Genomic DNA, 19370 nt, shown 5'->3' with positions numbered 1-19370 from the left:
TTTGCTGCCCAGTAGTAAAACCTAAAATTTGGAAGTGCAAGGCCGCCATTTATCCTGGCTCGTTGTAGTAACTGCCTCCGTATTCTGGGGGGTTTCCCATCCCAAATGAAAGAAAACAGTTGACTATCTACTTTTTTTTAAAAAATTCTGGGAGAGGAAGACAGGAAGACATTGAAAAAGGTATAAAAATTTGGGAAGTGTGTTCATTTTGATTGCATTGACCCTTGCAATTAGTGAAATTCGAAGTAAGGACCAGCGTTCCAAATCCTCTTTAGTGCGAGTTAGGAGGGGCATAAAGTTTGCTTGGTATAGAGCTTTAAATGTGTTTGTAACGTGTATTCCAAGATAAGTAAATTGTTCATCGGCTATTTTAAAAGGTAGAGTATTCAAGGAAAAAGCCTTGGCAGCAACATTAAGAGGCATCAGCTCGCTCTTGTTCAAATTGAGCTTATAGCCTGATAACCTACGGAATGTTGAGAGTGTTGTTAAAATGGCAGGCATAGATCTTGGGAGCTCAGAAACATACAGCAGCAGGTCATCAGCACACAGCGACACTTTGTGCTCAATTCCATATCTGACTATTCCCTTTATAACGACTTGTGAGCGTAATGATATCACCAGGGGTTCTACTGCATTATTCTCTAAACTGTTACTGTTTATTGCCCCCGCCAAGTTTGAAAATGGATTTCTGCCCCTGATTGTTGTTATCAGACGAGTATTTCAGCCAAGTTCCTGTTTCGCGACGTCTGTAAACGGGAGTCTCCAGGGTGAAACAAAGTAAAAATAGCTTGGGGGCTTAATGCGCCATGAACCTTCTATTACAGCGTATTGACTATTGTTCTATCAAACACAAGTTCTTCTGGCTTAAAATACAGCATTTTATTTTAAAGAGGGGTGCAAGAGCAGAAACTGCTTTTTTAGCCTTGTCTGTGTTTTTCGCCATATACATGTGATATCTACCGTAGCATCATGTGGGCGTAGTTTGTAGCAACATGGGCGTGGTTTGTAGCGGTTGTCGGCTGCAGTCAGGTATTGTCGATCTGATGTCTTACAAGTGCAATCAGTTGATTGAAGTCAGGTGCTTCTTGTTTCCCCAGCCTCCTCATTGGTTACACTGACTGTGCTGGATCAGTTGTAACAAAGACCAGGCCCCCTACGGCCCTTGAGGACCGGTTTGCCCATCCCTGTCCTATTGACTACCTGAGTTTTTAGGTGGCTAAATTATTGTAATTAGACTTGTTTGCATTTGCGGTTAGGGGATGTTGTACAGTAGCCATTTTCCCCTTTCAAATCTTATTTGGATTTGCAAACCTTAGTTCATTTTTTCTAACTTATATTAACTAAAAACATCTGCCCACTCAGATGCCGCACACAGTTGCATAGAAGTAATGTCCTTTCTAATGATTACAGTCATTTGTCAAAAGCACACCTTGATTTATTGTCAAATTAAAAATAAGGCAGAAAAGAGGCTGCAAGTCCCTGTTAGTGAAGTGACAGAATGTGATTAATGCTGCACTATTACGGGCCTCAGAGTGGCATGATCCGGATATGCACCACGGTAGGCACAGGGGGTGAGTGGGAACATCAACCACTCTTTGGATGATGGAATAGGCGTGAGCTTGGGTGCAACTTAGAGGGTTATGGGAGTGGTTAAGGAATTGCTAAATTTAGTAAGTGGAGCAACATTGTTATTCAGAGAGGCTTTATCTTTCATTAGAATAGAATGTCTAAAAGAATAACAGTAAGTCAATAATGACAGGCGGACAAAAGCATTGTTCCAAAACTGAAAAGAATACACTGAAACAGACTTTTCTATGTGGCATTATGGATAAATGAAACATAGATAAGAGCTTTCAAAGTGTGTGCTCCATCCCAGTCTGGAGGCACTGAAACATAAATCATCTCAAACTCAAAGCAAATGCGCTAGAAGAGCTCGGGAAATAAAAGAGCCGCGGGGGATGTTTCACCAATTTATCAATAACCAAAAGACTTTCTGAATTCAAGTACATTTGAATTTCCAGGATGATAAAACAAAAATGTCAGCAGGAGCTTAGAAGGCAAATGTGGACTGCGCTGGCGAGCAAATCTGTGGCGCTCACTTCATATGGTCTTGGCCTCATGCCAGCCAGGGGAGCTTGACGTCCTGCTGCTAAGCATCAAATAGCAGACTTTCCTCCAAATTCCAAGACCAGAGATAATCTCATTCATATAGTTTATTTTGCAAAGTCAAGGAACTTAAATATTGTAAGGGGCGACAAGATGGAGTATAGAACCTCGCCACGTTATAATTGCCCTGCCGGACAAAAAAAAAAAAATGTTAACTTTATTCTCATCTTATTGTTCTTCAATTTGTCTTGCTCTCCAAATTACTGCACTACTCCTATTATGCATAATTATAAAAATAAAAGGAGGATGACAATAAGGTAATAATAATAAGTCTTGAAAGCTCTAGTCGGAGCTCAGTAGAAGGGGTATTCACAATGATTGTAACTAGAGATGTATGCCGATCGATCAGGTCCGATCACGTCATTTTCAAAGTATCGGAATCAGCAAAAAAATATCAACCATGCCTTTTTTTAATATATCTATCTATATATATATATATATATATATATATATATATATATATATATATATATTTTTTTTTTTTTTTAATTAAATCGTTTTCTAATTGTATTTCACGTTACAAACATAATATGTTACACTCAGAGGTTGCGCTCGACTTTTTCGTTGTCTGTCATTTTGACTGACAGCGTCATAAAAATCCGGTCATAATTTATTTTTACCCGTCACTTAATTTTTAAAAATGAATAATAATGACATATTCAATAGTATTTAGTTTTCATTCATTCATTTTTAATTAATATTCTGTCCGAACAAGCTTAACAGAGAATCCACACCGCGCCATCACACATCAAGCAGATGAATATGTAACTTTTTCTCCGCAGTGACAAAAACAGCTGACTGTGGCCCCAGTAGGTAGGCTACATACGGAACAATGAAATTAACAGTTCACCTGCTGTGGCCTGAACGCAGTCTCATACCTTCCTCCTGGTGCGCATGGATTTGAATTGCGTGCCCGCTTGTCGATTGATTTTGTACCTACTCGAGAGGCCGTTAATGGGCTGGGTCCCAGACTTTTCTCTCAGTGTTTGAAAAATACAGGGAGAACAGTCTGGCTGTGCCAGGCAAACACTCAGTTGCCTTGACATTTTTCCGAGTAAGGCCAACGACGTCATGCATCAAGAGAGACAATAGCTAATTAATATGCTCACTCGCCACCCTGTGGTCTGGGGTGTGAATTTCAACCTGTCAAAATGACAGATGGACGTCAATTTTTTCCGTCACCGTTTTAAAAAACCGGTCAACGACGGAAAATATTCAGTTAACGCGACCCCTGGTTACACTCATCCAGAGTCTTTAGTTTAGGCTTAAGGTAAGGTAATCAAATTTATCCTGATAGCGGCGGTAATTAATTTTTTTTTTTAATTGTCACGTTAAAATATTTAATGAAATTAATGCATGCGCTGCCCGAACCACTCTCGCATTGTCGCGCTCAAACTGTAATGGCACCGTTTTACCCATATAGAGAGATAAAAGGCAGCGTATAACGAGTAGGGTGAATTTTGGCAGCCTTTGGAACCTTTTTTTAATTGGCTAAAACCTTACAATCCCTCTCCCTACAATTAGAAATATGATGGGAAACAATGTGGGGAAGCAAGATAGCACTTGATCTTTGTCTTAGTTAAACCATAAGTTAGTCCCTAACGCAGAGAAGATATATCAATTGGTAGCACTACGCATAGTCATGGGTGCACTTCCCATCATGCATTTGGGCAGAAGTTAAATGCCTGAATAATCATTTACTAAAAGCTCATAAAAATCCACTAGATGGCAATATTTAGTCACAATATACAAAGTCACATCTGGCCTTTAAGAATTACAAGTCTTTCTATCCGTGGATCCCTCTCACAGAAAGAATGTTAATAATGTAAATGTCATCTTGAGGATTTATTGCCATAATAAACAAATACAGTACTTATGTACTGTATGTTGAATGTATATATTCGTCCGAGTTTTATTCATTTTTTTTTTTTCTTAATGCATTGCCAAAATGTATATGATCAGGAAAAATTATCGGGAATTATTGGAATTGAATCGGGAGCAAAAAAAAGGCGTAGAAAAAGAAGTGGGTGAGCGTATGGGGGAGAGAATGGATGTGCGGTGTTGACTTTTACTATGATTTGGAGTTGAAAGCAACGCTAAGCGAAAGTCCAGATTGGAAACAACATGCAATTCTTGTGATATGCTCTGTAAATGAATCTATGCATCTTATTATTTTATACATTTTTTAAAAACATTATTATATTGTAGCATCACCGGGGCTGTCATCGGCACGGTAATTTACGCGTCAACGCGGGGCTCTTATTGGTGCACCAGTACGCCAGCGCGACGCTCCGATTGGTGGACTGCATAGCCGCCCGCTAGTGACTTGTTGTTTGTTTTGCATTGGGGTGGCGGAAAGAAGAATAAAATGAGGGGGTAAAAAGCATCAAGGTTCCTGTGTAATTTTCGCTGCCAAGCTTTCACTTAGCAAGCGTTACAATTTAAAGCGACTGTTTTCTGTTCCGCCCAAATGCTTGATGAAAAGTTTGGGCAACCATGATTTAGAGTGGTGGTTTCCACTCTTATCTAATGTGTGCTCTGATCGGTAAAGTGTACTGAGTCTTGGTGTTAATCATTGTCGGGGGCACTAAAATAGCATATAATGATGATGATGAGTTCATCGCCTCGCTTTACCCTACACGTCGCGCTCCACAATATTATCATTAATAATTATACACAAGAGGTGCTGGATCGGACTAAATAAATCCCGAAACACATGGAGCCCAAAATCAAGAGGTACCAGAACATGTTCCGGCATTTTCCGGATCAAATTAACCCCTGGTGATACTTACAGTGGGGCAAATAAGTATTTAGTCAACCACTAATTGTTCAAATTCTCCCACTTGAAAATATTAGAGATGCCTGTAATTGTCAACATGGGTAAACCTCAACCATGAGCGACAGAATGTGGAAAAAAAAAACAGAAAATCACAATGTTTGATTTTTCAAGAATTTATTTGCAAATCATGGTGGAAAATAAGTATTTGGTCAATACCAACAGTTCATCTCGATACTTTGTTAGGTACCCTTTGTTGGCAATAACGGAGGCCAAATGTTTTCTGTAACTCTTCACAAGCTTTTCACACACTGCTGCTGGCATTTTGGCCCATTCCTCCATGCAGATCTCCTCTACAGCAGTGATGTTTTGGGGCTGTCGTTGGGCAACACGGACTTTCAACTCCCTCCACAGATTTTCTATGGGGTTGAGATCTGGAGACTGGCCTGGGCGAAGCCACTCCTTTGTTGCTCTGGCTGTGTGTTTGGGATCATTGTCATGCTGAAAGACCCAGCCACGTCTCATCTTCAATGCCCTTGCTGATGGAAGGAGATTTTCACTCAAAATCTCTCGATACGTGGCCCCATTCATTCTTTCCTTTACACATGTCAGTCGTCCTGGTCCCTTTGCAGAAAAACAGCCCCAAAGCATGATGTTTCCACCCCCATGCTTCACAGTGGGTATGGTGTTCTTCGGATGCAATTCAGTATTCTTTCTCCTCCAAACACGAGAACCTGTGTTTCTACCAAAATGTTCTATTTTGGTTTCATCTGACCATAACACATTCTCCCAGTCCTCTTCTGGATCATCCAAATGCTCTCTAGTGAACCGCAGATGGACCTGGACGTGTACTTTCTTCAGCAGGGGGACACGTCTGGCACTGCAGGATTTGAGTCCCTGGCGGCGCATTGTGTTACAGATAGTAGCCTTTGTTACTGTGGTCCCAGCTCTCTGTAGGTCATTCTCTAGGTCCCCCCGTGTGGTTCTGGGATTTTTGCTCACCGTTCTTGTTATAATATTGACGCCACGGGGTGAGGAGGAAGTTGAAAGTCCGTGTTGCCCAACGACAGCCCCAAAACATCACTTCTCCAGAGGAGATCTGCATGGAGGAATGGACCAAAATACCAGCAACAGTGTGTGAAAAGCTTGTGAAGAGTTACAGAAAACGTTTGGCCTCCGTTATTGCCAACAAATGGTACATAACAAAGTATTGAGATGAACTATTGGTATTGACCAAATACTTATTTTCCACCATGATTTGCAAATAAATTCTTTAAAAATCAAACAATGTGATTTTCTTTTTTTTTTTCTCCACATTCTGTCTCTCATGGTTGAGGTTTACCCATGTTGACAATTACATGCCTCTCTAATATTTTGAAGTGGGAGAACTTGCACAATTAGTGGTTGACTAAATACTTATTTGCCCCACTGTTTGTAGCAGAATGTGTGTGGGGTTAAAAACACTCTTTGTGAGGGGGGAAAAAATGAGAGGAGACTTGTGCTCTTCCGGCAAAGACGTCGTCAGCCATGCTTTTATTCTGGCAAAAGCAGCTTAGAGCAGGTAGTGCTTTAGAGTTCCTTACGCAAAGAAGAACTCATTTACCCATGTGAAGAAGTCACATAGCTGAGTGAACGAGAAAGAGAAAAAATAGACTTAGAGCGCCTTTGTTGCTTGTAAAACATCTGCAGAAGCAACATCTGTATGTACCATGTTTTATATTGTTTGTGGTGTGTTTTCATTCGCAATTGGACACTTTGAGCGAGTTATGTACAGTGGTATGAAAGTATATCTGAACCTTTTGGAATTTCTCATATTTCTGCATAAAATCTTTGAAATTTTTGTCAAAATCACACAGATGTAAAAACAGTGTCTGCTTTAACTAAAACCACCCAAAAATTTATAGGTTTTCATAGTTTAATGAGGAAAGCATGAAAACAATGACAGAAAGGGGGAAAGTAAGTAAGTGAGCCCTTTGCCTAAGGAGATTTAAAGAGCATATGAAACCATTTTTTACCAAACAATTTAAGTCAGGTGTGTGGCCAGTCACTGATGAGCGGTTTAAAGCTGCTCTGTCAACTATAAAACACACACCTGGTAAGAATTTTCTTGAAGCATTGTCTGATGTGCATAATGGCTCGGTCAAAAGAGCTGTATGAAGATCTGCGATCAAGGATTGATCAAGGAAGCTGGGAAAGTACAAAAAACAATCTCTAAAAGTCTGGATGTTCATCAATCGACAGTCAGAGAATTTGTTTACAAATGGAGAGAGTTTGGCACTGTTGCTTCTCTCCCAAAGAGTGGCTGTCCACCAAAGATGACGCCAAGAGTTCAGCGCAGAATATGCAGAGGGGTAAAAAAGAACCCTAGAGTGTCTGCTAAAGACTTATAGAAATCCCTGCCACAGTCCAATATCTCTGTGCACACATCTACTATATGTAAAACTATGGCCAAGAATGGTGTTTTTTCCCCCTTCTGTCTTTTTTTCGCATACTATTGTCATTAAAATGTGGGTGGTTTAAGTTAAAGCAGACACTGTTTTTTCATCTGTGGGATTTTGACAAAGATCAGATTACATTTGATGGTGATTTTATTCAGGAATGAGAGAAATTCCAAAATGTTCAGATACTTTTTCATACCACTGTAGTTGTTTTGGACGATGTGCAGACGCTAGCTAATGCATGCTAACCGTTGGTATAGGTGTTAAAGCAATAAAGTGAAGTAATTTCATAACATGCCAAATAGGGTCACAATTAAAGTAATTAAACATTGTCCAACAAATAAAGCATGAAAAAATAATGTATATGTTGTATATTTGACAAAATAATCGCATTTCCGAAGTTCGAGCCTGAAAGGGGACAAACCCGGAAGTGACACGTCACACCAAGAACAGCAATGGCAGCTCCATACATACGGCCGCCATACAAAGCCCTTCAAACAATGATTCAAACAGCGATATAAGGGATAGATCGAGCGCAAGGGAGGAGATCCAAGTTTTTGAAGAGTTGGAGGAAGAAGGGGAGCTGGGAATTTTATGTTGGACCTAACATGTATTAGCCAGACGCTAATCAGGATGCAAACAATGTGCCTAGAGTACCTGACATGGAATGGATACAAGACCCAGCGAGATTACAAGTTTGGTAAGATATAGGCTGTTATTATTTTCGTGATTTGAAGATGCAGGCATTTGCACATAATTTTATGTTTTTGTCTATCTGATGACATTGTTAAAAAAACATAACAATCAGACTTCATGTTCATTTTGGCAGATCCGGCAGCTCTCGTGCATATAAAATAATAATATAAAAACGTTGGGGGGAAGAAGGAGATGAGTTGTTGATGGCTTTCTCCACTTTATTGTGGCAACAATAAGAAAACAAAATAATAGCGGACTGCCGCCACATTCGACCGCGAAGTTTTGCTTCTCGCTGATCTCCTCCTCGCCTCCTACTACTCCAGCGTCTCTTACACGGATCGTGCATAGTGTCTTGTTATGAGCTTTTTGTTTACAAATGTATCGATCACACGACGTGCTGACAAATTTGTTTCTTTATTAACACATGGAGCTATCAGTAAGAACACAGCTCGGCACAGCTCTCGGCAGGAAGTGGCGTCTAATGGCGTGAGGAAATGTAGTTTTTTCACACAAGCGAACAGATTACAAAGCACCACTTCAGTGTTGTCCCGAGACTACATTTCCCATGATTCAATGCGTGACTTGAGCCGCTCTGTGATTCGCTGCGAGATTGACTCAATGCCAACACGCTAAGTTGTCACCTGTCAGCAGCTCTCGCGAAACACAAACTAGAAGGCTATCAAGCAATCACCGTGAAAGAAACGCCGAACCGTACAAATGCAATGCAATGCTTGAAGCATAAAGGTGTAAATACATAATACAAATACAAACAAATGTGCACAAACTCACCGGCGGTGTGTGTCTCTTACTGCAACGTGACCGTGAATTACCGCGACGGCGACCTGGTTACGTGCACATCCACACCCCTTTCCCGACTGACAGTGGATTAACCCTTTCGGACAAGATCGTAGATGACGCACAATTTAAACACGCTTAACCTAGCGAACGCAACAACAACTATGATCGGGGATTGCCACGAGTTAACTTTCGGCTCACGTCGCTAGCTTATACTGTTCATTCCACAACAGTTGGCAGCTCTGCTTTGATAAAGTCATCAGTCATCTATCCAAAAATTACACTTACTTTTTGGCAAATCCTTGATCATAAGCAGACCGGTTAAGGAAGCAGGCATCTTCGAAGTGTTTGCAGCAGTGAACACTACTTGATGATGGCGTGAAATTCATTCACTTCTTGCGAACGAAAGATGTCCATTTACGTGCCCTGCTATCGTTTGGCCACTCATACAACTTTTCGTTTGAGTGAGAACAAAACATCGCCACACACCGCCGTGGCATCTTACAGAGAAGCAATGCAACAAACAATACTGTTGTATGGCGGACTTCCCTCGCACTTCTAGTTGTGACGTAATTTCCGAAGATTGCCGAAGAAAAGCATTTTCGTTGTCAAGGGCGTTGCTATGGGTTAAACAAAGAATCTGGAAGGGTTGCGTTAAAAAAAATTAACGAAAATATGCTTATAACTGTTTAGCCATTGATTTTATTCAAAAACATGGTTGGCCAACCTTACTTCACATTACTGATTTAAAGCTAATTATCACTGTGGATTTACTTTGTAGTGATTATGTATGTTACTGAGGACACTGATTAATTATAATTTCATTTTTACTTTCAAGATGTAAAGTGTTGATGTCAGGAACAGCTCAAGGAAGGCAGCAAACCACAGACTTCTGGCATCATCCTTTCAGAGGCTAGCTTGTTGTCAAGCTTAGACTGAGCACCAATGTCTTAATTAGGACAGTACAGGCTCGTATATGGCGCGACTTTTAAAATTTTCTGAGTGCAGGAATTAGGTAACTTTTAAGGTACATATTATCTTTCGTTAACTGAATAATCTTTATTAATATGAAGTAAAAAATCTTCAAAACCATTTCGTAAAATGACTTCTTCATGTACAAAAGCTTTCGTATCACGAAGTACCACTGTATACTGTATCAAGCCAAGTTGTCATGTTTGTACATAATAACAGTAGAACACATCGAGAAAAAGTATTTGATATATGACTTTTCAAAGAAATAACAGTAGAAGACAACTCTTCAAAATCTTTGAATGGCACTCAATGGTTGGCCTTCATGATATAAGAAAGATGTTCTTTAAAGCCCACTTGAAAAATGTAGCTTTTGAAATAAAAAAAAGTAAAAGTATAACCATATAGGTTGCAATCTTTGTGCCAGTAAATATTGCAGAATAAATGGGAATGTTGCATTATTTCAATGTCTGGCTCCAGATGAAATACCAAAGGCTTCTTAAAAGGTGAACTTTACCAATACACACTAGCTTGTTTGTATAGTATATCGAAACTAGCTATAGATTTACTGTAAATAAAACTTTATGAAGAGGGTCAGTTGTAAGTGAAAGGGAAAAATAAATAAAAACTTGCTGAAAATTTAAGATTTCAATAGTACAGTATATATTTGAAGCAGTAGCTATAGTATTGTTTGCTTTTCTCATGTTGCTTTTAAAGCAGCAATTATAGAGATAATGCCAGGTTAATCAACATGTCACTGTTGTGAAATGGGCATTATTCAAAGGTCTACCATTGAGAAGTGTCTGCTGTAGTTAGTGGTACATATGTTGTAGTTCATTGGAGTGACCCATTTAAAATTTCCTGTAATTTGCCTTCCACCCTAAAACTGGGCATACAGTTAACTGCACAAGTGTGACTTTTAAATCTAACTCATAATGTACAAGTTAATGGTCTACAGTTGAAAGTCAAAACTAATAGTCCAATTGGTCCCACTGAAGGATACACATGAGAACCAGCTTAACTGCTCCAACTGTTCCACTTAGTTTTTTTTTTTTTTAATGTTGTTCATGTCAATCAAAATCAAGCCGGTGTCTCAGCTGTTTGTAGATTTGGGAAGCATGTGATAGAGACATGAAAAACAATGATTGGAAGCAAAACAACAGTTTTTTTTTTTTTCCCTGTGACCCTTGATTTGTTTTTTTCCCCAGAATTTTTTTAAAGGCTGAAAGTCTGTCAAATTATGACTCAGATTTTTGTTGTTAGTGTCAACAAGAGGAAAAAGACAACTTTTAAGTCCTACTCCTCCATCATCCATGAACTGATCGTCTTAAAACTTAACTATTTAGCATGGGCCGGTATCTATTAATCGTCAGAGCCTGATTTTTAAAAATATTTCTATCAGGGCTGATTAAATAATTGCAGAATTTTAGTTAGTAATTATACCTAACTCAGAATAAACAATGTGAGCCCGATTTTAGCCAGACAGACACATCATGGAGAATCGTTCACTGTCGTGGCCAACATTTGAAGTGGAGGGGTCTCGACACCTCAGTTCAGTTCAGTTTAATTTTATTCACACATCATTAAAGCATACAATGCATATACAGAACGTTGTGTAATTGGACGCTACGATCGTCGAGCATGACCAAGAAAATCGTGTAGTCTGGGAAGGTACAAGCAAGTAAAAGGGCGTCTTTCGTAGGATAGATTGGGAATTTGCAGTGCAGGTTTATAGTTGCTTGTAGGTTTTGAGTTGTCTGTTGGTGCTTAGTTTTTTGCCAATAGAGAAGTCTTTAACCTGTAATAGCACACCTGCTTGTTGTGAATTGGTCTTGCCTGGTTTACCCATAACTAGGGATGGGAATTGATAGGACTTTTACGATTCCGATTCCATTATCGATATTGCTTAACGATTCGATTCTTTATCGATTCTCTTATCGATTCTAAATTGGGGAAAAAGAAGAACAAACGTTTTGATTGGCATCGAGTTTGTTTAATCAGAAGTCACAACCTTACAAACTCACAACAAGGTCAAAAGAGGCCCAAAGCCTCAATATTAACTGTGGCAATAAGTGGCAAATGCACAAGAATGTGTAACATTTTACTGAAACATTTTTCTAATAGAAATAAAAAATATTGGTATATATTGGCATATAGGTCGTTGGTTTGCCGTTAGCAATATGTGTTAAACTTGCAGGGGTCCCCAAACTTTTTCCAGTGAGGGCCGCATAACTTTTCCCTTCTCTGATGAGGGGCCGGGGTCAGTTTGTAACAGAAAAAGTGTGACAATTGCAGGAGTGCCTAAATGTAAAAAAAATATTGTTTTTCAGAAAGCCCCAATCAAATAACCCTTTCTGGATTTTTCACGGAACAAAAGTAAATAAAATAAAAATAATAATATAGTATAATAATAATTAATAATAATAACACTATTAATCAAATAGATAATAAACAAATAACCCTCTCTGAGTTCTTCACAGAAAAAGGCAAGAAAATAAATAACACTATTAGGAAAAAAAAAAAATGCTCTCTGGTATTGTTCAGGGGGCCGGACCAAATGTCGGGGCGGGCCGTATTAGTTTGGGGACCCCTGTTAAAGTGTATTATTTTACAGTATATTGAAATGCATGCCTTTTAGTTTTTATGGTGCTTTCACGCTCAAGTGGGGGCGCCCCTTGCGCTTCTTCACGCGAAGAAGAACGCGCTCATGTGAAGAAGAGCCCGCTTACACGCGAAGAAGAAGAAATGCCGCATCCAAGCGAGTGAGCGAGTTAGTGAGAGAGGGAAGCACTATGACGACCCTGCGTTCTTTGTTAATGCTTGTAAAATATCTACAGAGGCAACGCCTGTATGTATCATCTTTTGTGTTGTTGTTGTGTGTTTCCACTCGCGATCGGACACTTAAATCCAGTTGTGTAGTGGTTTGAACAATGTGCTAATGCTAGCGAACGCATGCTAACTGTTTTGTTATTACTGAATTAACAGCTAATCATCGCTGATTTACGTTGATGCAAACCTGTTTGTTATTGGGGACGAAATTGATTTGTTTCATTTCTATTTTCAGTTTCACTCTTCAAGTGATGGTTGAATAAAGTCAGCAAATTATACCAACGTCTTCTGTATCGTCATTTCGGAGTTTAGCTAGCTGTATAGCTGTCTCTGTGAGGACAGTGCAGTCTATTCCCTCCCGATGCAGTTATCTCCACCTTGCAATGATTGCAAGTCGTTTTGTTGTAATTTTTCCTCGTGAAGTGAAGACAAACTTTCGAGCGTTTGAACCTACGTGCTCTCATTGTTATGTTTACGGCTGCAATGCTCGTGCTTCGTGCTAAACCATCGTAACCTTTCATTTTCACCCCCTTTCCTGGTGAAGTGTAGCCAAACTTTGGAGCGAGTGGTTCTTGGCGCCATGCTAGTTTGATGCGTTTGGACAACAAGACAGTCACGCCGCAATATGCGTCTTCAGGACTTGTTAAAGGGATCGTTAAGGCTTTTTCATTGTGATGTCGAAGCCTCGAAACACTAGGAACCGGTTCCGAATTGGAATCGGATTTCGATTCCCATCCCTATCCATAACTAAAAATTACACTTCCTAAACACTATGGGGATTGATTATTATGTATTACTTATTTTTTGTTTCATGCCTGATTAATCAGATTTATTAATTGTGAAATAAAATTGCTACTCTGTTATGTGTGGATGGATAACAATGGCATTTGGTAGCAAGGGCGTAGGTTTGCATAGGGACTGTAGGGACATAACACTACCAACTTTTCAGGATGCTCAAATTGTCCCCACCAACTTTTAAGCAACCTTATTTTCATTTTATGATGAGTCCATTTATATAGGCAATTTAGATTGTCTTCCCATATGCTGTAAGGATAGAATAGACACTACCATTATTGAGTGCATTATTTTCATTACGTTCACACTTATTATTTATCCCTTTTCACTTGCTGAGTATGCTGGTCCATTTCCCCCCCCCTTCCAACATACGTTTGATTGGCTGATGACATGTCCCACGCCACACAGACACACTCACACAACCCCGAAAGATTCATGTTGACAACTTGCCGCCTCCTCCGCTCCTTCAAAGAGGAGGGATATTAGTTTATTTGTTTTTTTGTTTTTTTTTTCGGCCAGCAGCAGCCAAGATGTCAATGTTGTGGATGTGGGGGAAACACTACTAATTTTGCTACTGAAAGTCTGACCTGCATCAGAATTAGCATCACATTAAATAAACTGCGTGAACTTGCTAACCTGCAAAACTACTGCAGTCAGGCCGGTCACAAGTAACAATGAAGTCAAGTTAGCCGTCCCTCATTTGGATCATTGTTTGCATTATATGCATTATGGTAATGCACTGCGGTGGCTTCAGAGTGCAAGTCCCTTTATTTAACCAAAAAAAAAAAAAAAAAAGGTGAGCTATCCAAGAATGGGTCCACTTCAGGGGGACACTGAAATGAACATGAACCGACATGAAAAAAGAAATCTGTGAAATTAAATCACACATCAGAATTTCATGAGACTACTTTGGTTCGAGTCTTGGGGTAGTTTAGTTTGCCTCAGATAGATCGGTCCTCGATATATCCGATTTTTTTTTCATTAATTTTTCTAAATATTACAATACTTTAGTTTGAATCTAAGGGTGCTCCATTTTTGGATAGCTCCCTGTTTTTTAAATAAAGGGACTTGCACTTCAAAATGGTTCTTTATTAGTGATTTAAAACAAAGGTTTGAATCGAACGTTGTATCACCTGAACCAATACACATGAAAGTTAGTATAAGTCAATAGAGATATATTTTGCATTGATCGTTCACCCTATCAATTAATTAGGTTCATATTTGAGAGAAATGTAGCTCCGACCCCCATTCAATAATCTTTTTGGTCTTATTAATATCCATTCCCCAGCAAAAAGTGTACATGCAGGTTATGCTGTTATATCGTCCCTGCCAATGCTGTGACCAAATCTACGCCCTTGTTGGGTAGGTATATTCTCGGTATGTACGGTCTCAGGGCTTAGTAATTATGTACATTAATTAATTGCGAAATTATTGTTGTCTGTAGTTTCCGAGTAAACCAATAGAGGGAGCCAAATAGTTGTAGTTTTGAACTTGGATATTTTTGTCAAACACATTGCAAGTAAAGAAGAAAGAAAAAAAAAACACAAGAGAGACTTAATAGGAGTGAATGTCTACTCATTGTGTGACAATGTATTGTATACATACACGGCCATTAGCTAAGATGCATGTCCTTGAACACAGGTCTGCACCAACAGGTTTACTACTCTCCACTAGTAATTATATCTGGAGGTCTATGTTAGGTGGCAAAAGGCTGAGCTGAATTTCCATAAATCTGCATGTGTCACAGGGCCTGGCTGCAGCCTCTGGCATTTACAACAAATCACGCAAACACACACCACTTCTTTATTTATTTCACATACAACAAAATGGCTGTTGGGAACATAAAATGAGATAAATATGCTCTGAGAATTTTCGTATAGTGGATGCCTTTATTTGTTCCATCACTTTTCTCATGTTCAGCATTTCTAACATTATTAATGCCGATATTATGCCTTTCCAGGCAAATATAAGTACTATAGTAGTTTAAATTAACCCATTCGCTGCCATTGTGGTCCATTGTCATCAATGATCATCAATGGTTTAATGCTTATTTACAGGTTGTTGTTGTTGGTTTTAAATAGCAGTGTGTGAAATGTTGTGTGTGTTCATACCTGTGCTGGAACATGCATGGTTCTGTCCAAAGTCTGTGAGCAGAAGGACCCCCACATTGGGAGGTGTTTCTGCTGACAGAAACATATTCCAGGTAATGGAACCACTCTGTCGTCCCACGGCAGAGCACTAAAGCGGAACTGAGCTCTAGTCTCCTACTACATGCTCCAGTGAGCCTCCAGATGACAAAACGCTTCACTGAGTGACCAAAATCAAACAAAATAAAGTTTAAAAAGGTGGCTAGGAAAGATTGGAGTAGGAAGAATTGCTTTTTGCTGTGTAGGTAGGAATTTTTTTTTTCAAAGAAAAACAACTGCTGGTAAGAGCCTGAGGCTATTCAGGATTCATAAGACAAGTTATGACGTAGGGGTGGAAAACATCCTGTGCATTTAGACACATTGAATTAAACTCAAGAATGAATTAATATTCTCTTAGATTCACATACTATAGTTGACTAACATGAAACTATTCATTTGGGCTAACTGTTTTTGGCTGCCAATATATCCACGTTAAGCATGTACTATGTGTTCTAATTCTGAAATCTACAAGTCAACAAATTTAGCATTACCTTTCTTGACAAAAGTAGCTTCAAACTGTCTTTTACAACAGCAATATGGGTAGGTATTGGTGTACCCTTGTAATCTTTTTCTTTCTTGTGTCAGAATGCACAGTATTTGTTGCTATGATTCTGGGCCCGTTTACACGGAGTCGCTCCGACAGAATCAACTGAAAACGCCCCGTTACATTTTACGTTCATGATCAGAGTTTGATCTTAAGCACTGTTCGAACAGTAGGTCAGTACAGTTTTGCAGCACAGCAACCAATGCGCACATTTCCTTGACAACTCAGAGAATGAGTGTTGACAATCGACATTTCAATACTTATAGCAGCAAAATGGTCATGGTAGCCCGACAATGTTCTGTTTGGATCGACAGAAAATTTGAATTACAGTGGTACCTCTACTTATGAACGTCTCTACCTAAGGAATTTTCAGGTTTAGACACGACTCAACAGGAACATATTGCCTCTAGTTAATAAAGAAATTTCAGAATACCAAAAGCAAAAATACAGTATGGGTTCCTACTCTCAGCTCCCAGAGTTTAGTGGACATCACATACTTATAGCTGATCTGTCATTGGCTACTGCCAAGCATCTTCCTGGCATCCAATTGGCTAAGAGGGACCTCTACTGTATCTGTATGTGTGTATCCCAGTGTCCTCTTCATTCACTCCTCGTCTTCTGACAGCTTTACGTAAGTGTATTAACTAGTGCTGTCAAATTCATCGCTTTAACGGGCGGTAATTTTTTTTTTTTTTTAATTAATCAGGTTAAAATATTTGACGCATTTAACGCATGCGCAGAATGACTCGCTCCTGCATTGCCTCAAACAGTTTACAATGATGCCGTTTTTTGCACATTGAGAGCTAAGAGGCAGAGAAAGGCGAGTGGACACAGGTGTTCATTGGACCGCGCTGTTTATTGGCATAAGCTTCGGCAACGCCTTCACAACAAATATAACTATCATTTAATGAAAGCACAACAAAAATAATATTCCTATCTCTCAAAAAAATTATGTTCGCAAAAAGAAAAGCGCTCAATGGTAAGAGAATTGGCATTCCCAAACAAAATAGCTATGCAAAATACACAGAAAAACTTATTCAGACTTTGGTCAAATGCCATTCAAGCGTTTCGTTTAGCTCAACAAATATACTGGATGGCAATATTTAGTCACAATATACAAACTATCAGGGGTCTCGTACGTTGTGAAGCCAGCACTCAAATGACTGTGGATGGACCAGGAAACTACGGCGCCAATCGAGGGACAAAACACACTTACTGGCTTGATTTCTAAGTAATTTAAAACTCGCCTTTGACACCTTGTGGTGTATTTCAATCACTACCATACGTATTTAGAGACACTGTGGAAGAATGGCAGGGAGTCCGTGTGACATCACCGCTCGGCGACGTCAGCAATGAGGAGCTACTAGTTTATTTTTTGATTGAAAATTTTACAAATTTTATTAAAACAAAAACATTAGGAAGGTTTTAATATAAAATTACTATAACTTGTAGTAACATTTATCTTATAAGAACTAAAAGTCTTTCTGTCCGTGGATCCCTTTAACAGAAAGAATGTTAATAATGTCAATGCCATCTTGCGGATTCATTGCTATAATAAACAAATACAGTACTAATGTACAGTATGTTGAATGTATATATCCGTCTTGTGTCTTATCTTTCCATTCCAACAATAATTTACTGAAAAATATGGTATATTTTAGAGATTTGAAGTGCAATTAATTACGATTAATTAATTTTTAAGCTGTGATTAACTCGATTAAAACTTATAATCGTTTGACAGCCCTAGTATTAACGTTTGTTCATTACGCTATTCTTGTTTTTTTTAATTATGCACAACTCAAAGTTTATGTTTGTTCTGCAATAATCTAATTGTAACATGTATTTGTCACGTTTTGATGCATTTTTGTGCATCATAAAAGATGTATGTCTGAATTTGGGGGGCTTGGAACAGATTAGGGCATAAACGTCCTCTGAGATAATGGTAATCACTGCAAGAATACTAAAACTATAATGTGTTTACTTTTGGAATTAATTCTTAAACTGTTGGGGTGAGGCATCATAAGGAGAATATGCGTAGGAGACTGCCGTACATACCAGTAATCTTACACATCTCTCTTTATCATTACAGGCCATTGGCTGAATTGATTACTCAGTAATGGGATGCTTGTGATGTATGATGTCCTGTCCCTGTACATACAATAATGATGACTGTATGTGCATGAACCATTCATCATCAACCACCCTCTTCTATCAATTCATTTTGAGAAAAATTTGCAATCAAGGTGATATATATGTAGCCACAGGTTGTATCCTGTATCTTGTCATATTAACTTTATTACGTCTGCTCTCCAAATGGGTAAGTGCTAGAAGGTTAGCTAGGCTGCATAGTTGTACTAAGGTTGTACAACCTTCCTAAATCCCAGCTGATGTCTTAGGAGTCACCTATGGATTTAATTGTCTTCTATCTAGGCCAGAGGCGATTGCACCAATACTGAATGGGAAGGTCAGCTTCTGCCAAAATGTTAAAAAATAATTGATCAAATGTATACTGTTGTGCGTACATGTCATTGACTAAATATGCGCTACAGCTCAACTTTTTTTCAGAATTAGCTTCTTATCACTGGTTACGATGCAGCTTGCTTTTCATTCATTTGCGCAGCTTTACAGTCCATTAAACTGCGCTGTGTCTCTAGAGTTGAGAGTACATTTTTCCACTACAGTGAAACCAGACGAGTTATTGGCTAAAGGCTAGTTTTATCCCTCCTATCAGATGCTGAGCTTCTCTGGGCGTCTATAGGCAGTGGGCGGGGCTCAGCTGGCCCGGACGCTGGCTTCTCTGCATGAGGATTGGATGATCTGTCTGAGGCTGAATCCCTTTTTGATTGAAAGTTAAATGAGCGAATCAGTGATTTTGTCGTATTAACATCCACAAGAGGCATTTTTCAATTTTCATTTCGTTGTTCTGAGTTGAACCTGAGTGTTGCGGGGTTCTTTCGGCTACTAGAAAAAGATTCCTCAACAACTGATGGTGAAGTGGTGAAGTGTATTTTTATTAGGTTCGGGCCCCAGCAAACAGAAGTACACCATTGACTATCTACAAAGAAACAACAAAAGTTCAAAAACAACAACAACAAAATACTATTTTCTGAAAATTTGAATGGAGTCAAACAGCAACATCTAAACACACATATAAAAAACAAGAAACACAAGTGGGA

The 19370-nt window shown here is 39.0% G+C and overlaps 1 protein-coding gene across 1 annotated transcript in view; it reads right to left on the bottom strand.

The window, feature by feature from the left end:
- cdh13 (cadherin 13, H-cadherin (heart)) overlaps positions 1-19370 on the bottom strand; it is a 399871-nt gene that overhangs the window by 300301 nt on the left and 80200 nt on the right. The window lies entirely within an intron of this gene.

The sequence above is a fragment of the Corythoichthys intestinalis genome, chromosome 5 (assembly GCF_030265065.1).
Source record: "Corythoichthys intestinalis isolate RoL2023-P3 chromosome 5, ASM3026506v1, whole genome shotgun sequence".
Lineage (NCBI taxonomy): Eukaryota > Metazoa > Chordata > Actinopteri > Syngnathiformes > Syngnathidae > Corythoichthys > Corythoichthys intestinalis.
Note: the sequence above shows the minus strand (reverse complement) of the source record. Positions and strands in the feature narration are given on the sequence as shown.